This window comes from Pseudochaenichthys georgianus, unplaced genomic scaffold (assembly GCF_902827115.2).
Source record: "Pseudochaenichthys georgianus unplaced genomic scaffold, fPseGeo1.2 scaffold_799_arrow_ctg1, whole genome shotgun sequence".
Lineage (NCBI taxonomy): Eukaryota > Metazoa > Chordata > Actinopteri > Perciformes > Channichthyidae > Pseudochaenichthys > Pseudochaenichthys georgianus.
Window position 1 is genome coordinate 24,162 of NW_027263347.1, and position 17,039 is coordinate 41,200.

The 17,039-nt window shown below is 45.0% G+C and overlaps 3 non-coding genes across 3 annotated transcripts; all 3 read right to left on the minus strand.

Moving 5' to 3' along the window:
* Nucleotides 1-396: 396 nt before the first annotated feature.
* Nucleotides 397-468, minus strand: trnac-aca (transfer RNA cysteine (anticodon ACA)). The gene has a single exon. It is a non-coding gene; the product is annotated as a tRNA-Cys (tRNA).
* A 16,297-nt stretch (nt 469-16,765) lies between these two features.
* trnar-acg (transfer RNA arginine (anticodon ACG)) lies at nt 16,766-16,838 on the minus strand. The gene has a single exon. It is a non-coding gene; the product is annotated as a tRNA-Arg (tRNA).
* A 99-nt stretch (nt 16,839-16,937) lies between these two features.
* On the minus strand, nt 16,938-17,009 carry trnah-gug (transfer RNA histidin (anticodon GUG)). The gene has a single exon. It is a non-coding gene; the product is annotated as a tRNA-His (tRNA).
* Nucleotides 17,010-17,039: the final 30 nt, after the last annotated feature.

Here is a 17,039-nt window from a genome sequence, read left to right on the forward strand (position 1 = left end):
TGACCTTCCCCCTCTTCCTTTGTCCTCAAAAAACCACATGTTAGCAGGCCCAAAACCAGCCCAGTTTTCTACACAAATCATTTTCAAGCTTCTTCACAGTTTGCATGAATACATACAAATATTTCCTTACAGTAGTCAGATGCGTTTTCCATTACGCCACTAACCCTTTGTTTTTTGCTTTCGTAGCAGCTTTTAAACTGTATAAAATGAACTAAAAATGCAGTAGGTAGGTTGAGGCAAAAACATAAAAGCTGACTGCAACTGCTGCCGTGACCCGGATTCGAACCGGGGTTGCTGTGGCCACAACGCAGAGGAGTACTAACCACTATACGATCACGGACACGTAGTTCTCCCAGTATTGCAAACATACCATTCTGAAGGAAAGTACACTTACAAAGGGGGCACCCAGATTTGAACTGGGGACCTCTTGATCTGTAGTCAAATGCTCTACCACTGAGCTATACCCCTATGAGTGACAGAGTTCAGACACATACTCATAGGCTGGGAATTACTGTAAAGCTCAAATGACCAGAAGTCAAAAGCCCACGTAGGCTAAAAACGAAATATTTCACATTCGCTTGGTTTTTTGTTGAAGGGCCATAATAGTGTTGTTCCTCGTTTCAAATGTTCATTGACTTTGATGGACTGTTTGTTGAGAAGTACTGTTGGAAATGTTGAAAGCCCATTGACCCATCATCATGTCAATCCCTCATTCCAGGTGTACTTTGACGGACAGCTTTTTGTGAAGTACATTAGGAAATGAGGAACAATTGATTTACTAAAGTGAGACGAGCTAGCCAGGAGTCGAACCTGGAATCTTCTGATCCGTAGTCAGACGTGAGTAGTGGTACAAATGCCATGTCCATCTCATTAGTATGCAGAAAAAGTGACAGGTCGCCCCGCCCCTTTTTGGCCGGAAGTCCCGCCTTATTTGACCGGAAGTCCCGCCTTTTATTTTGAAAACCGGAAGTCCCGCCTCATTATACCGGAAGTCCCGCCTCGTTCGACCGGATGTCCCGCCCCCACTTCCGGCGGATGTCCCGCCCCCGCTTCCGGTTTACACAATTAAATTAAAATTAATTAAAAAAATGAGAAAAATAAAATGCCGTTGTTTTCAATCAATTAATATGCCTAGGATATATATCCCGCCTCCTAACCACTTCCTGTGTGGTTAATACTGTATATAGTATCGAATGTAACTTACAAATACTTGCAAATAACATGAAATTAATCAAAAGTAAAGCATCTAAAAACATATATTTAAACCTCTCTGTTTTTGCGAACAGGACATGACATGACATGAGGGGAGAAAACATATGGTGGGAGGAGGGGGAACACACACACACACACACACACTTTCCCCAGCCCCTCACCCCTCTCGCTTTAGGGCTGTCTAGATAAAAAGCCAGCGTCACTCATTTTTCAAGTCGAGAGAAAATGGCCAAGAGACGTCTTGATATGAATTTAATCAGCGAGACACCGGTGACAACTTACAGCCATCCGTTGGGTGCTCCAAATCAAAGTAAAGCATATAAAAAACAGATATTTTAAAAAGTCAGCCTTTTTGCTACAGGATAGGGGAGGGGAAAACCCCAAACCCCCTATGGAGAAGCCATAAACCCCCTATGGAGACAAACATGTTGTAAACAGAGGGAGGTAGGTAATATACTTAAATATATAGAAAGTCAGAGAATATTTATCAGAGGATAACGCATATGCATTTTGTACAAGTCGACACGGGTGCATTTTGTAAGAAAACAGAGTTTTCGTACTCAGACCGCTGCAACAATTTCAAGCAGATCTCTGCGATATGCAGTCGCTGTCCGAATATAATGATGGCTTTAATTATTTATTAACAGTTGTAGATGTGTTTTCGAAAAAAGCCTGTGCTCAAACATTAAAAAGAAAAAGAAGGGTAAGGTTACCAAAGCTTTTGATACAGTTTTAACACACACAGCGAGATCCCTAAAAAGTCACAAACAGAAGCGGGGAAAGAATTCTTTAATAAAGTTTTTCAAAACTTGTTGAAGAAAAGCGGTATACAACATTATATAACCGCCAGTGACATAAAGGCATGTATGGTAGAAAGATTTAACCGTACGCTGAAAACTAAAATGTGGAGGCATTTTACAGCTAAAAAACACTCCTAGACCTAAAAAAAATTTGCCCCGCCATAAAAAACCAATATAACGCTAATTTGTTAAACAGGAATAACCCTATTGGCTGTTTTTAGAGTCATTTACATATTGCCTAGCCTATATAAGTAAATCCCGAACATCTAAACAGCCTCTCTCCACTTTTCCTCCATCAGACAAAGATATCTGGTAAGTACTTTTATTTTTAATGTTATAATATTATGTAGTTAGTTAATGCTGCTTGATGTGTGTTAAAGAACCTCTATGCAACTGTTGGTTTTTCTATTATATAACAACCGTAGATTGCAATTTTTTAAGAAGCTTTTAATGAAGTATCCTTCTAAATACAAAATACATGATGAAGCCCTCAAGTAAAATGAAGGATAGATTGATGTGAAAGTATCCAGAATAACGTTTTTTTTAACATACGTGCTCTAACAGGTGCTGTGGCCATCCTACAGCTGAAATGGTCTCAGCTCGGATCTCTGCATCAAGTCAGGCTTGACAACCTCAACAAAGACTGTGATTGAGAATTAAAAACTACCAGGTAAAAAATAAAATGCTTTCTATGTTTGCTTTTTACAATATGATAACTAAATGATTTTTCTTGTTAAATGTATAAGTCTGGGTATTACAAAAACATACTCATACCTTCTTCTTTTTATTTCTCTATATTTTTTCTCTATAGACCATTCCTGCCCCGTTATCAAAGGACAGCCGCTGTTTTTGTTAAGGTCTGTTTTTTAAGGCTACACCATCTGGTTATAACTGTTATTGATGTATCAGCCTGGTATGGTGACTTTACGTCCATAAAATGTAGAAGCAAAGTGAAATGTTTCTTCAGCGATGCCCCATCTATTTCTGATTTGTTTTTTTTTGTTTTTTTGTGGGGGTGATTTCCTAAAAAAGATCAAGCATGGATGATTTAAAAGATGTAGAAAGATCTTTTATCGAGGGTTTACCGGACACAGCTGATTTATACAATGATGAGGGCTTTGTGTATGAAGACATATAATTTCCGCAGTGTTCAAACAGCAACAGTGAACTAAATCACGCTATAACAGATGTAGGCGAGGCTGTGTCCTTGACAGAAACAAATCCATATACAGATGTAGAAAGGTCTTTTATCGAAGGTTTACCTGATATAACGGAAATATGTAGCGATGATGATGAATTCAGATATGGGGACCTGTCATTTACACTGTATTCAGACAGCAACAGTGAGCTAAATCACGCCTTAACAAATGTAAGCGAGGCTGTGTCCTCGACAGAAACAAATCCTTATATAGATATAGAAAAATCTTTTATCGAAGGTTTACCGGATACACTTGAAATATGTAGCGATGATGATGAATTCAGATATGGGGACATGTCATTTCCGCCGTGTTCAGGCAACAACAGTGAGTTGTATGACGGGGGGTCAGCTGTAAACGATAGGCCATGTGAGTTAAATGCCGAAGGCTCAGCTGTAAACGAGCCCCCAGCCTTGTCAGAAACAAATTCAAGCAGTCCAACAAAAACATTAGACGCTGTCTTGGATTGGGTGATAGACTGCTACGAGGACCGGGGGGTTTTAGATCAGCCTCTAGATAATAACCCCAGTCCGAGTGGACAAAATAACAAAGCTTCAGCCGACGCCAGCCTACCCGTTTCCAGCATGCAATATGACGGGTGTGTTAATGACAGCTCGAATGACCCAGAATCACCCGTTTGCTCCATGCAGAGTAGCGGACATGTTGATCAGAATGACACGCCGAATGCTTATGAATCACAAGGCCCCTTGTCACAGCATGGAGGAGGAGGCAATGCTTCTGAATCACAAGGCCCCTTGTCACAGCATGGAGGAGGAGGAGGCAATGCTTCTGAATCACAAGGCCCCTTGTCACAGCATGGAGGAGGAGGAGGCAATGCTTCTGAATCACAAGGCCCCCTGTCACAGCATGGAGGAGGAGGCAATGCTTCTGAATCACAAGGCCCCTTGTCACAGCATGGAGGAGGCGCTAACAGAGATGCCGAGCCAAGTGTTTTCTCTCGACCTGTATTCAATAACACAGAAATGAGACAATCTCTAGTCCTACCGCCTATTAGGGCTGAAGCAGACTTTGGAGTCTATTTTGAGGGTCTGATGAACAATGTGCATAGCATGCTTGCATATGCTTTTGCACGGGCAGAGAGAGAAGATATTGTGCAGGTTGAACTACATGGTGAACAACTATGGGGTAACGTGTCAGCGATTTTAAATGGTCCCGATGACAATCTGAGTGATTTTGAGGAGGGGTTATTCAACGCCATGCAATCGAATATGGTTTTAATGGCTGAAAGCAACATGGAGATAGTGATTCAAACTGTCCAGTCTCCCCACGGAGGGGTTCACGGTAAACGGATGATTAGTAAAATGTTAGACAATGAGATTGTTAAAAAGAAGAGGCGTTTTCTTTACGTTGTTCAGAACTCATCCAACCAGCTGTGTTTCGCTATTAATTTAGCAATGTTGTTACACGACAACCTCAACGATTATGAAGGGATTGAGCGGGGTAAAGAGATTCAAAAGAGGGCGGGTTTGACAGATCATACAGCTGTGACATTCAGCGATATTGGTAAATTCGAAGACATTTTAAAATGCAAGATAGTGGTATTTTACCGAAGCAATGATGATGATCGTACCCTCTGTAAATTCCAGACAGACACCCCCAAAAGAGATAAAACTGTGTTTTTATTCCTCTTTCAGAACCACTACTATGGTGTCAAGAACTTGAAGGGGTTTTTAGGTTCTTCATACGTCTGTGAACATTGTTATACAGGCTACAGCTCTCAATGGAGTCATTCCTGTACTGGTCATTGCTATGTCTGCCTAGACCCCTCATGCACTCTGGATGAGTTTAAACCCATCTTTTGTAAAGACTGCAACAAAACATGCCGTACAGTCGGCTGTCATTCTCGACATAAAGAACAGAAACAGAGGTCAACAAACATTGCCAGCAACTGTGATTTACACAAAAAGTGTGTAAATTGTCGACTCTCTTACTACACCCCCAAGAGTACAGCAGATAAAACACACAAGTGTATGACGAAAACATGTAAAACATGCAGGGAAAAATTACCATCTGTTTCTAAGATCGGGTGTGAAGCACATTTGTGTTACATAGGAGTGCTGCCTAAAGAGACAGAATACAATGACGACATTGTGTTTTATGATTTTGAAACAATGGCTGGGGCAGATGGGGTACATGTACCTTTCCTGGTGTGTACAAAAACCTTGGGGGGTGAAATTTGGGTCGGAGAGGGAATCAACTGTGCACAGCAGTTTCTGACACACTTTAGGCGCACACAATTCAAGAATGCAACATTCATCGCTCACAATGCTAAGGGTTTTGACAGCTATTTCATTATCAACACAATGATTGCACAGGGGTTAAAACCCCCGTTAATAATGCAGGGAAGTAAAGTGATCTCTTTTACTGACAAAGATTTCGGGCAAAAGTACATAGACTCAATGTCTTATCTGTCTATGCGTTTAGCAGACATGCCAAAAGCTTTGGGATTTGGAGATAAAATCAAGGGATACTTCCCTCACGGTTTCAGCTCCAAGGCTAACCTGAGTTATATAGGCCCTTATCCGCCCGCACACTGTTATGGGGTTGAACGCATGACAACTGGTGAAAAGAGTGACTTTTTCACGTGGTATGAGACGGTACGCCAGGGTACTTTTGACTTCCGAGAGCAGGCATTGCTTTACTGCAAAAACGATGTGGACATTCTTGCCCAGGGGGCCACATTATTTCGGAAAGGTTTTCTCGGGGAGACAGGAGTTGATCCTTTTAGTCGCTCAACTATAGCTTCTGCCTGTATGAAAGTTTTTACCACAAACTTTCTATCGCCTAAAACCTTAGCAATTCCCCCACCCGACGACTACCGCCATGAAAACAAGACGTACTCAGATGCAGGTGTTCAGTGGTTGGAGTGGGTAGCTCAGACTGAAGGTGTTTTTATTCAGCATGCGTTGAATGAAGGAGAGAAACGAGTGGGACGTTTCGTCGTAGATGGGTTTGCCGAAGTTAGCGGGGAAAAGATTGTCTGGGAATTTCTTGGTTGTTTCTATCACGGATGTCCCTCTTGTTATAAGGGGCATGAGAGAAATCCATTGTTAGGTGACACATTTGAGCATCTCCATGCTGTTAGTGAGGCAAAACTGCATGAGCTACAGTCTGTTCACAAGGCTAAAGTGAACGTTATGCGTGAGCATACATGGGTTGAGATGAAAAAATCCAATCAAGATTTGAAGGCTTTCCTCAGGGTATACAAGGCACCAGAACCGCTGACCCCTCGCGATGCTTTATACGGGGGGAGGACATGCGCAGTAAAGTTGAGGCACACAGCAGCTGCAGATGAATTGGTTCATTATTGTGATTTCACCTCACTCTACCCTTTTGTAAACTGCACAGGTCTATATCCACTTGGACACCCTCAGATCATATTCCGAGATTTCAAAGAACCTCGCAGTTATTTCGGGTTAATCAAAGCCACAGTAGAACCTCCTAGGGGTCTATACTTTCCTGTCCTGCCCCACCGAACTGCAGCTGGAAAACTTGTGTTCACTCTATGCCGCACATGCGCTGAGCTTAACAACCAACAGGGGTGACCCCTGAATTCACCAAAGCCCTGGACATGGGGTACAAGATGACTGAGATCACAGAGGTGTGGCATTTTGAGAAGAAAAGTGACAGCATTTTTGTAGACTATATACACACATTTATGAAGGGTAAACAAGAAGCGTCAGGTTACCCCTCAGAGGCCTCAGATGATGAGAGTAGACAAAAGTATGTGGCAGACTATCATGCTAAGCAGGGCATCTTGCTGGATGCAGATAAAATCAAATCAAACCCTGCCAAAAGACAAGTGGCAAAGCTATGTCTCAACAGTTTCTGGGGTAAATTTGGCCAGAGAAACAACCTGACTCAGACTAAGATTGTGACCAAAACCGAAGAATTTCTCAACCTCTTGTTTTCAGCTAAACATAAGGTTAAGTATTTCTCATTCCTCAACCACCGGACGGCTCTTGTTCAATGGTGTTACGGTGACAATTGTTACTCTACTCCCAACAAAGTGGATAACATATTCATCGCCGCCTTTACCACAGCATATGCCAGGTTGAAACTGTACAGTGAATTGGAGAAATTACAGCACAGAGTATTCTATTACGACACAGATAGCATAATCTATGTCACCAGACAAGGAGAGAGTCCCCTACCGATGGGGGTCTATCTGGGAGACCTGACAGACGAGCTGGGGGGTGATACGATTAAAGAGTTTGTTTCAGCAGGCCCTAAAAGCTATGCTTATCAGACCAAAAACCAAAAAAAAAGTTGCGATGCGCGTGAAAGGCATCACACAAACGCACGAATGTTGTGAACGAGTGAACTTTGACAGTCTGGCCGACTTGGTGGAGGGCTACGTTCAAAACCCTGAGAGGGGGAGGGTAATTGAGGTCCCGCAACACAGCATTGTAAGGAATAAAGAGAGTTTCGCCTTGAGAAATGTGTCATTCAACAAAAAGTTTCGAGTTGTGTTTGACAAGAGACGTTTATTAGCCGGGGGAAATACTTTGCCTTTTGGGTATTGAGAAAATAATTGAAAAGAGACAACATGTTTTCACCAAGTCAAATTGATTTTGACCCCCGACTGCGTGTTCCTTTTTCCTGTCTAGTAGTGTGCCCTAGTGGGTGTGGAAAAACTTTTTTTGTCAAGAATGTATTACAAAATTGTATTTATATGATGGATGTCCAGCCTCAAAATATTGTGTGGATTTATACTTCTTTTCAGCCAATGTATGCTGAAATTATGGAAAATAATAAAAATATAAAGTTTGTCAAGGGTCTGCCTGAATCATTTGAAGATGAATCGTTGTTTCCGCCTGATCAGAGTCATTTGATTATATTAGATGATGTTATATTTCAGGCCTCTGAGCATCCTGAAGTAGTCAGACTTTTCACCCAATACCGTCATCATAGAAATATGAGTGTTATGATGCTTACCCAAAATGTTTTTCACCAAGGAAAAAACAGTCATACCATTAGTTTAAATACTACGTACATGGTCTTGTTTAAAAACCCCAGAGACAGATTACAAATGAATATACTTGCTCAACAAATACATCCTGGTAATAAATCATTTTTCCTACAAAGTTTTGAAGACGCCACCAAAGAACCTCACGGCTACTTAATCGTAGACATGACCCCCACCTGTCCAGACATCTACAGGCTTAGATCGGGAGCACTACCTAATCAATGGTTAGTTGTTTATGTACCAAAAACTTGAAGACTTGAAAAACAGTATGTCGGCCCGTTTAAAAAGAAACATGCCTCTGCTGAAGGCCTTATGTCAAGCCCCGCCTTCAAAGCGCAAGGATATTCTCAAGAACTGCTCCACGGATTTTCTTCAATCATTCTGTGAACTGTCTCTAAATCTTTTAAAAGGTAATATCCCCCTGTCTGGCATTCAGTATAAGAAGCTCAAGAAGCAAAAGAAAATTTTCAAACTCTTGGCCAATAAATCAAAAATATAGAGCCAATGCCTCGCCCGTACATCACCGGGGCTCCATAAAAACCCGGCAGGGATCCCCCCGCTTGATTTTCATAATAACTCACAAAACGCTGGGGGTCGTGATCAATCATCGTTTTGTAAAAGATTGTCCTGCTTTTGACGGTCGGAAATGAAGTTTCACTACACTCTTTCCGTAGGTGAAATTTACTGGTTTGTTCTGATCTCTGAAGAACCAGCACCTTACCGTGGTAGAGAGGTTTGTGTGCCCTGATGAACCTGGGGGCTGTGTTGTCTGGAACCTTGTGTTCCTGGTAGGGTCTCCCATGGCAAATTGGTCTCAGGCAAGGGGCCAGACTAAGATTGGTTCAAAAGACCTCATGAAAGACGACACAGGAAGTGAGGATACCCGGCCCGGAGGAAGCCCGGGGTCCCCTTCTGGACCCAGGCCCAGAAGGAGGACTCGTCGGCGAGCGTCTGGTGGCCGGGCTTGCCACGGAGCCCGGCCGGGCCCAGCCCGAAAAGGCAACATGGGCAACACCTCCGCTTCTCCGTCCCGCGGGCCCACCACCTACGGGAAACATCGATGGGGTCGGGTGCGCTGCCAGAAGGGTGGCAGTGAAAGCGGAGGGTCTCGACGGACCAGACCCGGGCGGCAGAAGCTGGCTTTGGGGACGTGGAACGTCACCTCTCTGGGGGGGAAGGAGCCGGAGCTTGTGCGGGAGGTGGAGCGGTACCAGTTGGATCTGGTTGGGCTCACCTCTACGCACAGCGTCGGCTCTGGAACCTTACTTCTGGATAGGGGTTGGACTCTATTCTTCTCCGGAGTTGCTCAGGGTGTGAGGCGCCGGGCGGGTGTGGGGATACTCACAAGTCCCCGGTTAGGTGCTTCGTTGTTGGAGTTTACCCCAGTGGACGAGAGGGTCGCCTCCCTACGCCTGCGGGTTATGGGGGGGAAAACTCTGACTGTTGTGTGTGCTTATGCACCCAACAGCAGTTCAGAGTATTCGGCCTTCTTGGAGACCCTGGAAAGAGTCCTGTATGGGGCTCCTGAAGGGGACTCCTTAGTCTTGCTGGGAGACTTCAACGCACATGTGGGCAATGATGGAGACACTTGGAGGGGCGTGATTGGGAGGAACGGCCCCCCTGATCTGAACCGGAGTGGTGGTTTGTTACTGGACTTCTGTGCTAGTCATGGATTGGCCATAACAAACACCATGTTCGAACATAAGGATGCTCATAAGTGTACGTGGTACCAGAGCACCCTAGGCAGAAGGTCCATGATCGATTTCGTTATCGTATCATCGGACCTGAGGCCGTATGTTTTGGACACTCGGGTAAAGAGAGGGGCGGAGTTGTCAACTGATCACCATCTGGTGGTGAGTTGGGTCAAGTGGCGGGGGAAGCCTCTGGATAGACCTGGTAAGCCCAAACGTGTAGTTCGGGTGAACTGGGAACGTCTGGAGGAGGCCCAAGTTCAGGAGGCCTTCAACTCGCACCTCCGGCGGAGCTTTTCGGGCATTCCTGTGGAGGTTGGGGACATTGAACCAGAGTGGTCGGTGTTCAAAGCCTCTATTGCCGAAGCCGCGGTGGGGAGCTGTGGTCTCAAGGTCCTAGGTGCCTCAAGGGGCGGTAACCCTCGAACCTCCTGGTGGACACCGGTGGTCAGGGAAGCCGTCCGACTGAAGAAGGAGGCCTTCAGGGATTTGTTATCCCGGGGGACTCCCGAGGCAGTTGCAAGGTACCAACAGGCCCGAAGGGCAGCAGCCTCATCCGTGGCCGAGGCAAAGCAGCGGGTGTGGGAGAAGTTCGGAGAAGACATGGAGAAGGACTTTCGGGCGGCACCAAAGTTGTTCTGGAAAACTGTCCGACACCTCAGGAGGGGGAAGCAGGGAACCATCCAAGCTGTGTACAGTAAGGATGGGACGTTGTTGACCTCAACTGATGGAGTGTTGGGGCGTTGGAAGGAACACTTTGAGGAACTCCTGAACCCGACAACTCCGCCCTCTATGTTAGAGGCAGAGCTGGAGTATGACCGGGGATCAACACCAATCTCCCGGTGGGAGGTCACTGAGGTCGTTAAACAACTCCACAGTGGCAAAGCCCCGGGGGTGGATGAGATCCGCCCGGAAATGCTGAAGGCTCTGGGTGTTGAGGGACTGTCATGGTTGACACGTCTCATCAACGTTGCGTGGAAGTCGGAAACAGTACCGAAGGAGTGGCAGACCGGGGTGGTGGTCCCCCTTTTCAAAAAGGGGGATCAGAGGGTGTGTGCCAATTACAGAGGCATCACACTACTCAGCCTCCCCGGGAAAGTTTACTCCAAGGTACTTGAAAGGAGGGTCAGGCCGATTGTCGAACCTCAGATTGAGGAGGAACAATGCGGATTCCGTCCTGGTCGTGGAACGACGGATCAGCTTTTTACTCTCGCAAGGATCCTGGAGGGGGCCTGGGAGTACGCTTATCCGGTCTACATGTGTTTTGTAGACTTGGAGAAGGCGTATGACCGGGTTCCCAGGGAGTTACTGTGGGAGGTGCTGCGGGAGTATGGGGTGAGGGGGTCTCTACTCAGGGCCATCCAATCTCTGTACTCCCAAAGCGAGAGCTGTGTCCGGGTCCTCGGCAGTAAGTCGGACCCATTTCCGGTGAGGGTTGGCCTCCGCCAGGGCTGCGCTTTGTCACCAATCCTGTTTGTAATATACATGGATCGGATTTCGAGGCGTAGTCGTGGGGGGGGGGGGTCTGCAGTTCGGTGGACTAAGGATTGCACCACTGCTTTTTGCAGATGATGTGGTTCTGATGGCTTCATCGGTCTGCGACCTTCAGCACTCACTGGATCGGTTCGCAACCGAGTGTGAAGCGGCTGGGATGAGGATCAGCACCTCCAAATCTGAGGCCATGGTTCTCAGCAGGAAACCGATGGACTGTTCACTCCAAGTAGGGAATGAGTCCTTTCCCCAAGTGAAGGAGTTCAAGTATCTCGGGGTCTTGTTCTCGAGTGAGGGATCAATGGAGCGTGAGATGGGCCGGAGAATCGGAGCAGCGGGAGCGGTATTGCAGTCGCTTTACCGCACCGTTGTGACGAAAAGGGAGCTGAGCCGGAAGGCAAAGCTTTCTGTCTACCGGGCCATTTTCGTTCCTACCCTCACCTATGGTCATGAAGGATGGGTCATGACCGAAAGAACGAGATCGCGGATACAAGCGGCCGAGATGGGTTTCCTCCGCCGGGTGGCTGGTGTCTCCCTTAGAGATAAGGTGAGAAGTTCGGTCATCAGGGAGGGACTCGGAGTTGAGCCGCTCCTCCTTCGCGTCGAAAGAAGCCAGTTGAGGTGGTTCGGGCACCTAGTTAGGATGCCACCTGGGCGCCTCCCTAGGGAGGTGTTCCAGGCACGTCCAGCTGGGAAGAGACCAAGGGGTAGACCTAGGACCAGGTGGAGGGATTATATCTCTTCGCTGGCCTGGGAGCGCCTTGGGATCCCCCAGTCAGAGCTGGTTGATGTCGCCAGGGAAAAGAAAGTTTGGGGCTCTCTGCTGGAACTGCTACCCCCGCGACCCGACCACGGATAAGCGGGAGAAGATGGATGGATGGATGGATGGATGTTCTGATCGTTTTTTATTTCTATCTGTATATTCTCGATGTGCGTTTTGGTTACCGGTAAGTAATACGCAGGATTAAAATACTGAGTTACGGTATCGCCGAATGATCCTCTTATATCTACGGTTCTCAATAGAGGAGCAAAAGCGTCGCCAACCCTCTGATGACTGACCACATTGGTATAACAGTATAGATGTGTTGAGCCAGCATTTATATCCGTGGGGTAGGCTGCTGATTTATCATCAAATTTGAGCCACTGGTCTGATTGTATTCCAAGCATGTAAGCGAGGGGTTCCTCCATGAGTTGAGTTATGCTACTATAGTAACCAGCTCTAAACATATGAAGCCTTAACTTGCTATTCGGGGACATATCGGGGGGTTTTGATTTCTTAAACCACTCAAACCATGCTGCTTCCTTAGGTAAGTTATACCAGGTGTGTGGGTATGATATTTCTGTCAGGGCGACCTGCCACGAACCATCCAAGTGTAAAGGTTGTGCCAGGTTCACTTGATAACTAGAGCTTGTATTGTTTTGAAATACCTCTATGCTGGCATTGGACGGCAGCGTAATGTAGAACCCTTCATTTATCTCCATGGCTGTACTGAAGGACTGAGCGCTGATTCCGTATGCTTTTATACATCTTTGATTTCGCCTGCATCAACCCAGCTGTTGAACCTTTCGGGCCAATTATGCCAAGATACAAACATTTGTTTTTTCCCTCTCACCACACGCCTTTTTAGAATTTTCTCGACTTGAAAAGCCTTGTCATTGGTTATCTTCACTTTTTGTAACTCTTTCTCATAAAAAGTCCCATTGATCTCTTCTCCATCATAATCTTTGAGCTTGTAAACAGGTGGCTGCCGAGGTAAGCCTTCAGACACCGTAAATAGTTCGTCAGTATAACTCTGCTCATATTTTTTATCAAATACCCCTCTCAATTTGGATATCCTTACAAGTTCGCCCTCCTTAAAGTTCATTTTGACAGCAGCTTTTTTACGTTGGCTAGAGGGGTTATACAGGTTCCGAAACACTTGAGCCGCATTTTCCTTTGTCACCTGCATTGGTGTCATTTTAATACTCCGGTGATAACTATTATTGTAACTTTCAATTAGTTTGGGTAAGATGTCTATATATCTATGAGTGTTTTTAGCTGTAAAATACCTCCACATTTTAGTTTTCAGCGTACGGTTAAATCTTTCTATCACACAGGCCTTCATGTCACTGGCTGTTGTATAATGTGCAATACCTCTTTTCTTCAACAAGTTTTGAAAAACTTTATTAAAGAATTCTTTCCCCGCGTCTGTTTGTAACTTTTTAGGGATCTCGCTGTGTGTTAAAACTGTATCAAAAGCTTTGGCTACCTCAATACCCGTCTTTTTCTTTAATGCTTGAGCATAGGCTTTTTTCGAAAACACATCTACGACTGTTAATAAATAATTAAAGCCATCATTATATTCGGACAGCGACTGCATATCGCAGAGATCTGCTTGAAATTGTTGCAGCGGTCTGAGTACGAAAACTCTGTTTCTTACAAAATGCACCCGTGCCGGCTTGTGCAATGTATATGCGTCCTGCTCAGATAAATATTCTCTGACTTTCTCTACATTTATTTGTTTACCCATTTCATTCTGTACAGCTCTATGGAGTTTATCCACACCTCCTAAACTCCCGGGATTAGATGGATTGTAATACAGCCTATGCATAACACGTTTCTCAGACATGTTTCCTGTTACAGCCCCGATGAGGTAATGAGTACAACAGTTTTTCTTACAATGCATTTTATTGATATGTCACACCCATGTATAGAAAAACATGTTACAAAAGAAGTAAAATATAAAAACAGATCAAAAATAAAACATACTTTAACGAAAAAGTATCAAAAATAAAATAAAAACTCTTCCTAATGCTGCCAGAAGGCCCAAGCTGCTCTTGTAATCTTCATTTGGGTTTCGTCGTTCTCTACCAGCTGTTCGTATAGTTTCTCGATTTTAGCCTCAAAGAGTCTGGTGTTTCTGAGCTTGTGCAGAATCGCCTCGGTAGCTCCAAAGACTCTCCTCTCCGACACATGAAGGTGGTTCTGGTGCAGAGCGTCCCGAATGGCTGGAATGAAACGAACGGTCCACAGTCTCTTTACCACTTCATCATAGTGTCGATCCAAATAGTATTCATCGGTAGGGAATAAACACTCGTGCTGCCTCTGACTGGGGTGATCGACTTGACATCCGTTACATGTTTCCTTTCTGTAAAGGTACACGACTCTATCCAACAGATGAACTACAACCGCTTTTACCGTGTTCAGGAATACCGATGTCCTAATACGTTCTGTAGCACCACCCTTGGGAGCACAAGTAGAGCATGGCATATCAATGCCCACTGTTGTTGATTCCTCTGGAGACTCGGATGGAGGTTGAGGCATATCCAGCCACCCCGTGATATCAATGTCAGCCATAGCGCTGTCCAGATCTGGTGTCCAAAATGTTGGTGAGGATGGCGGTCCTGTAGGCGTTTGATCCAGGCTGCAGATCGTGGTTTTTCTCAGATCCATGGTTGCTGCTCTCTAAAAATGTCCTTGCGAGGTCCTTACTTTTTAAATGATCTGCTGAGGTGGGTGGGACTTGTTATGTTGACTGGGGGGCGGAGTCCTCTGCAAACGTGAGGGTCTTTTTCACCAGTATAATGTCCATCGATGTCTGACTTTGTTTAAAAAGTTCTTTAAGCTTTGTAGCTTTTCCTTCAATCATTTCCATCCATGCAGTCAGAGGCACCCTCAAGGACGTTTGAAATACCCCGCAGGTAGAATTAAAATACTCCAAAACAAAATCATCAGAGGAGTCCTTACCCAACGTCACCAAACGGCTTGAGCGGTAATACCAATACCAGAGGGTCCGCTTTTAGTTTCCCAGACGGTGCTTGTCAGGACTCTTCTCCCTTCTGGCTGTGTGGGAATATCTCCTTCTTCTTCCTCCACATTGAGGGGTAAGGATGCTAACTCTTCTTTAATCTCGCATGCTGTTTGTGTTTCTTTGCTTTTCTTTGCAAATATCTTGTACACCTCTGGTTCCACGATGGTTTCTTGATGCACTACTTCTTCCGATACAATGGTTGCGTGTAGATCTCGGGAAGACACCAGAGTTAACACAGCCCAATCTGTTGAAGTCAGTGTCGCTTTAACACTACGGGGTCCATACGTTTCTCCATTCTTCAGATTGTAGAAATGCAGTTCATTAGCCATATAGCTGAATATATAACCCCAAACATCGCCATTTTTTAGAATCCATTCTTCGTGAAGTTCTTCGGCTGTAGGCGTCTGAACCCGGCATACAAACTGCATTCGTTTCTTGATTGGAGCACACAACGGATGGCTGTAAGTTGTCACCGGTGTCTCGCTGATTAAATTCATATCAAGACGTCTCTTGGCCATTTTCTCTCGACTTGAAAAATGAGTGACGCTGGCTTTTTATCTAGACAGCCCTAAAGCGAGAGGGGTGAGGGGCGGGGAAAGTGCGTGTGTGTGTGTGTGTGTGTGTGTGTGTTCCCCCTCCTCCCACCATATGTTTTCTCCCCTCATGTCATGTCATGTCCTGTTCGCAAAAACAGAGAGGTTTAAATATATGTTTTTAGATGCTTTACTTTTGATTAATGTCATGTTATTTGCAAGTATTTGTAAGTTACATTCGATACTATATACATATCCTAGGCATATTAATTGATTGAAAACAACGGCATTTTATTTTTCTCATTTTTTAAATTTGTATTTTATTTTTATTTTGTAAACCGGAAGCGGGGGCGGGACATCCGCCGGAAGTGGGGGCGGGACATCCGGTCGAACGAGGCGGGACTTCCGGTATAATGAGGTGGGACTTCCGGTTTTCAAAATAAAAATAAAAAGGCGGGACTTCCGGCCAAAAAGGGGCGGGGCGACCTGTCACTTTTTCTGCATACTAATGAGATGGACATGGCATTTGTACCACTACTGACGCGTTATCCATTGCATTATTCCATAGTTCTCACAGTATTGCAAACATACCATTCTGAAGGAAAGTACACTTACAAAGGGGGCACCCAGATTTGAACTGGCATTTTAAAGGCAAGAACACTTACAACGGGGTTACCCAGATTTGAACTGGGGACGTCTTGATCTGCAGTCTAATGCTCTACCACTGAGGTATAGCCCGTATGACTTAAATAGTCCAGACACATACTCATAGGCTGGGAATTACTGTAAAGCTCAAATGACCAGAAGTCAAAAGCCCACGTAGGCTAAAAACGAAATATTTCACATTTGCTTGGTTTTATGTTGAAGGGCCATAATAGTGTTTTTCCTCGTTTCAAATGTTCATTGACTTTGATGGACTGTTTGTTGAGAAGTACTGTTGGAAATGTTGAAAGCCCATTGACCCATCATCATGTCAATCCCTCATTCGGGGTGTACTTTGACCGACAGCTTTTTGTGAAGTACATTAGGAAATGAGGAACAATTGATTTCCTAAAGGGAGACGAGCTAGCCAGGAGTCGAACCTGGAATCTTCTGATCCGTAGTCAGACGCGTTATCCATTGCGCCACTAACCCTTTTTTTTTTGCTTTCGTAGCAGCTTTTAAACTGTAGAAAATGAACTAAAAATGCAGTAGGTAGGTTGAAGCAAAAACATAAAAGCAGACTGCAACTGCTGCCGTGACCCGGATTCGAACCGGGGTTGCTGCGGCCACAACGCAGAGTACTAACCACTATACGATCACGGCCGCTGTAGTTCTCACAGTATTGCAAACATA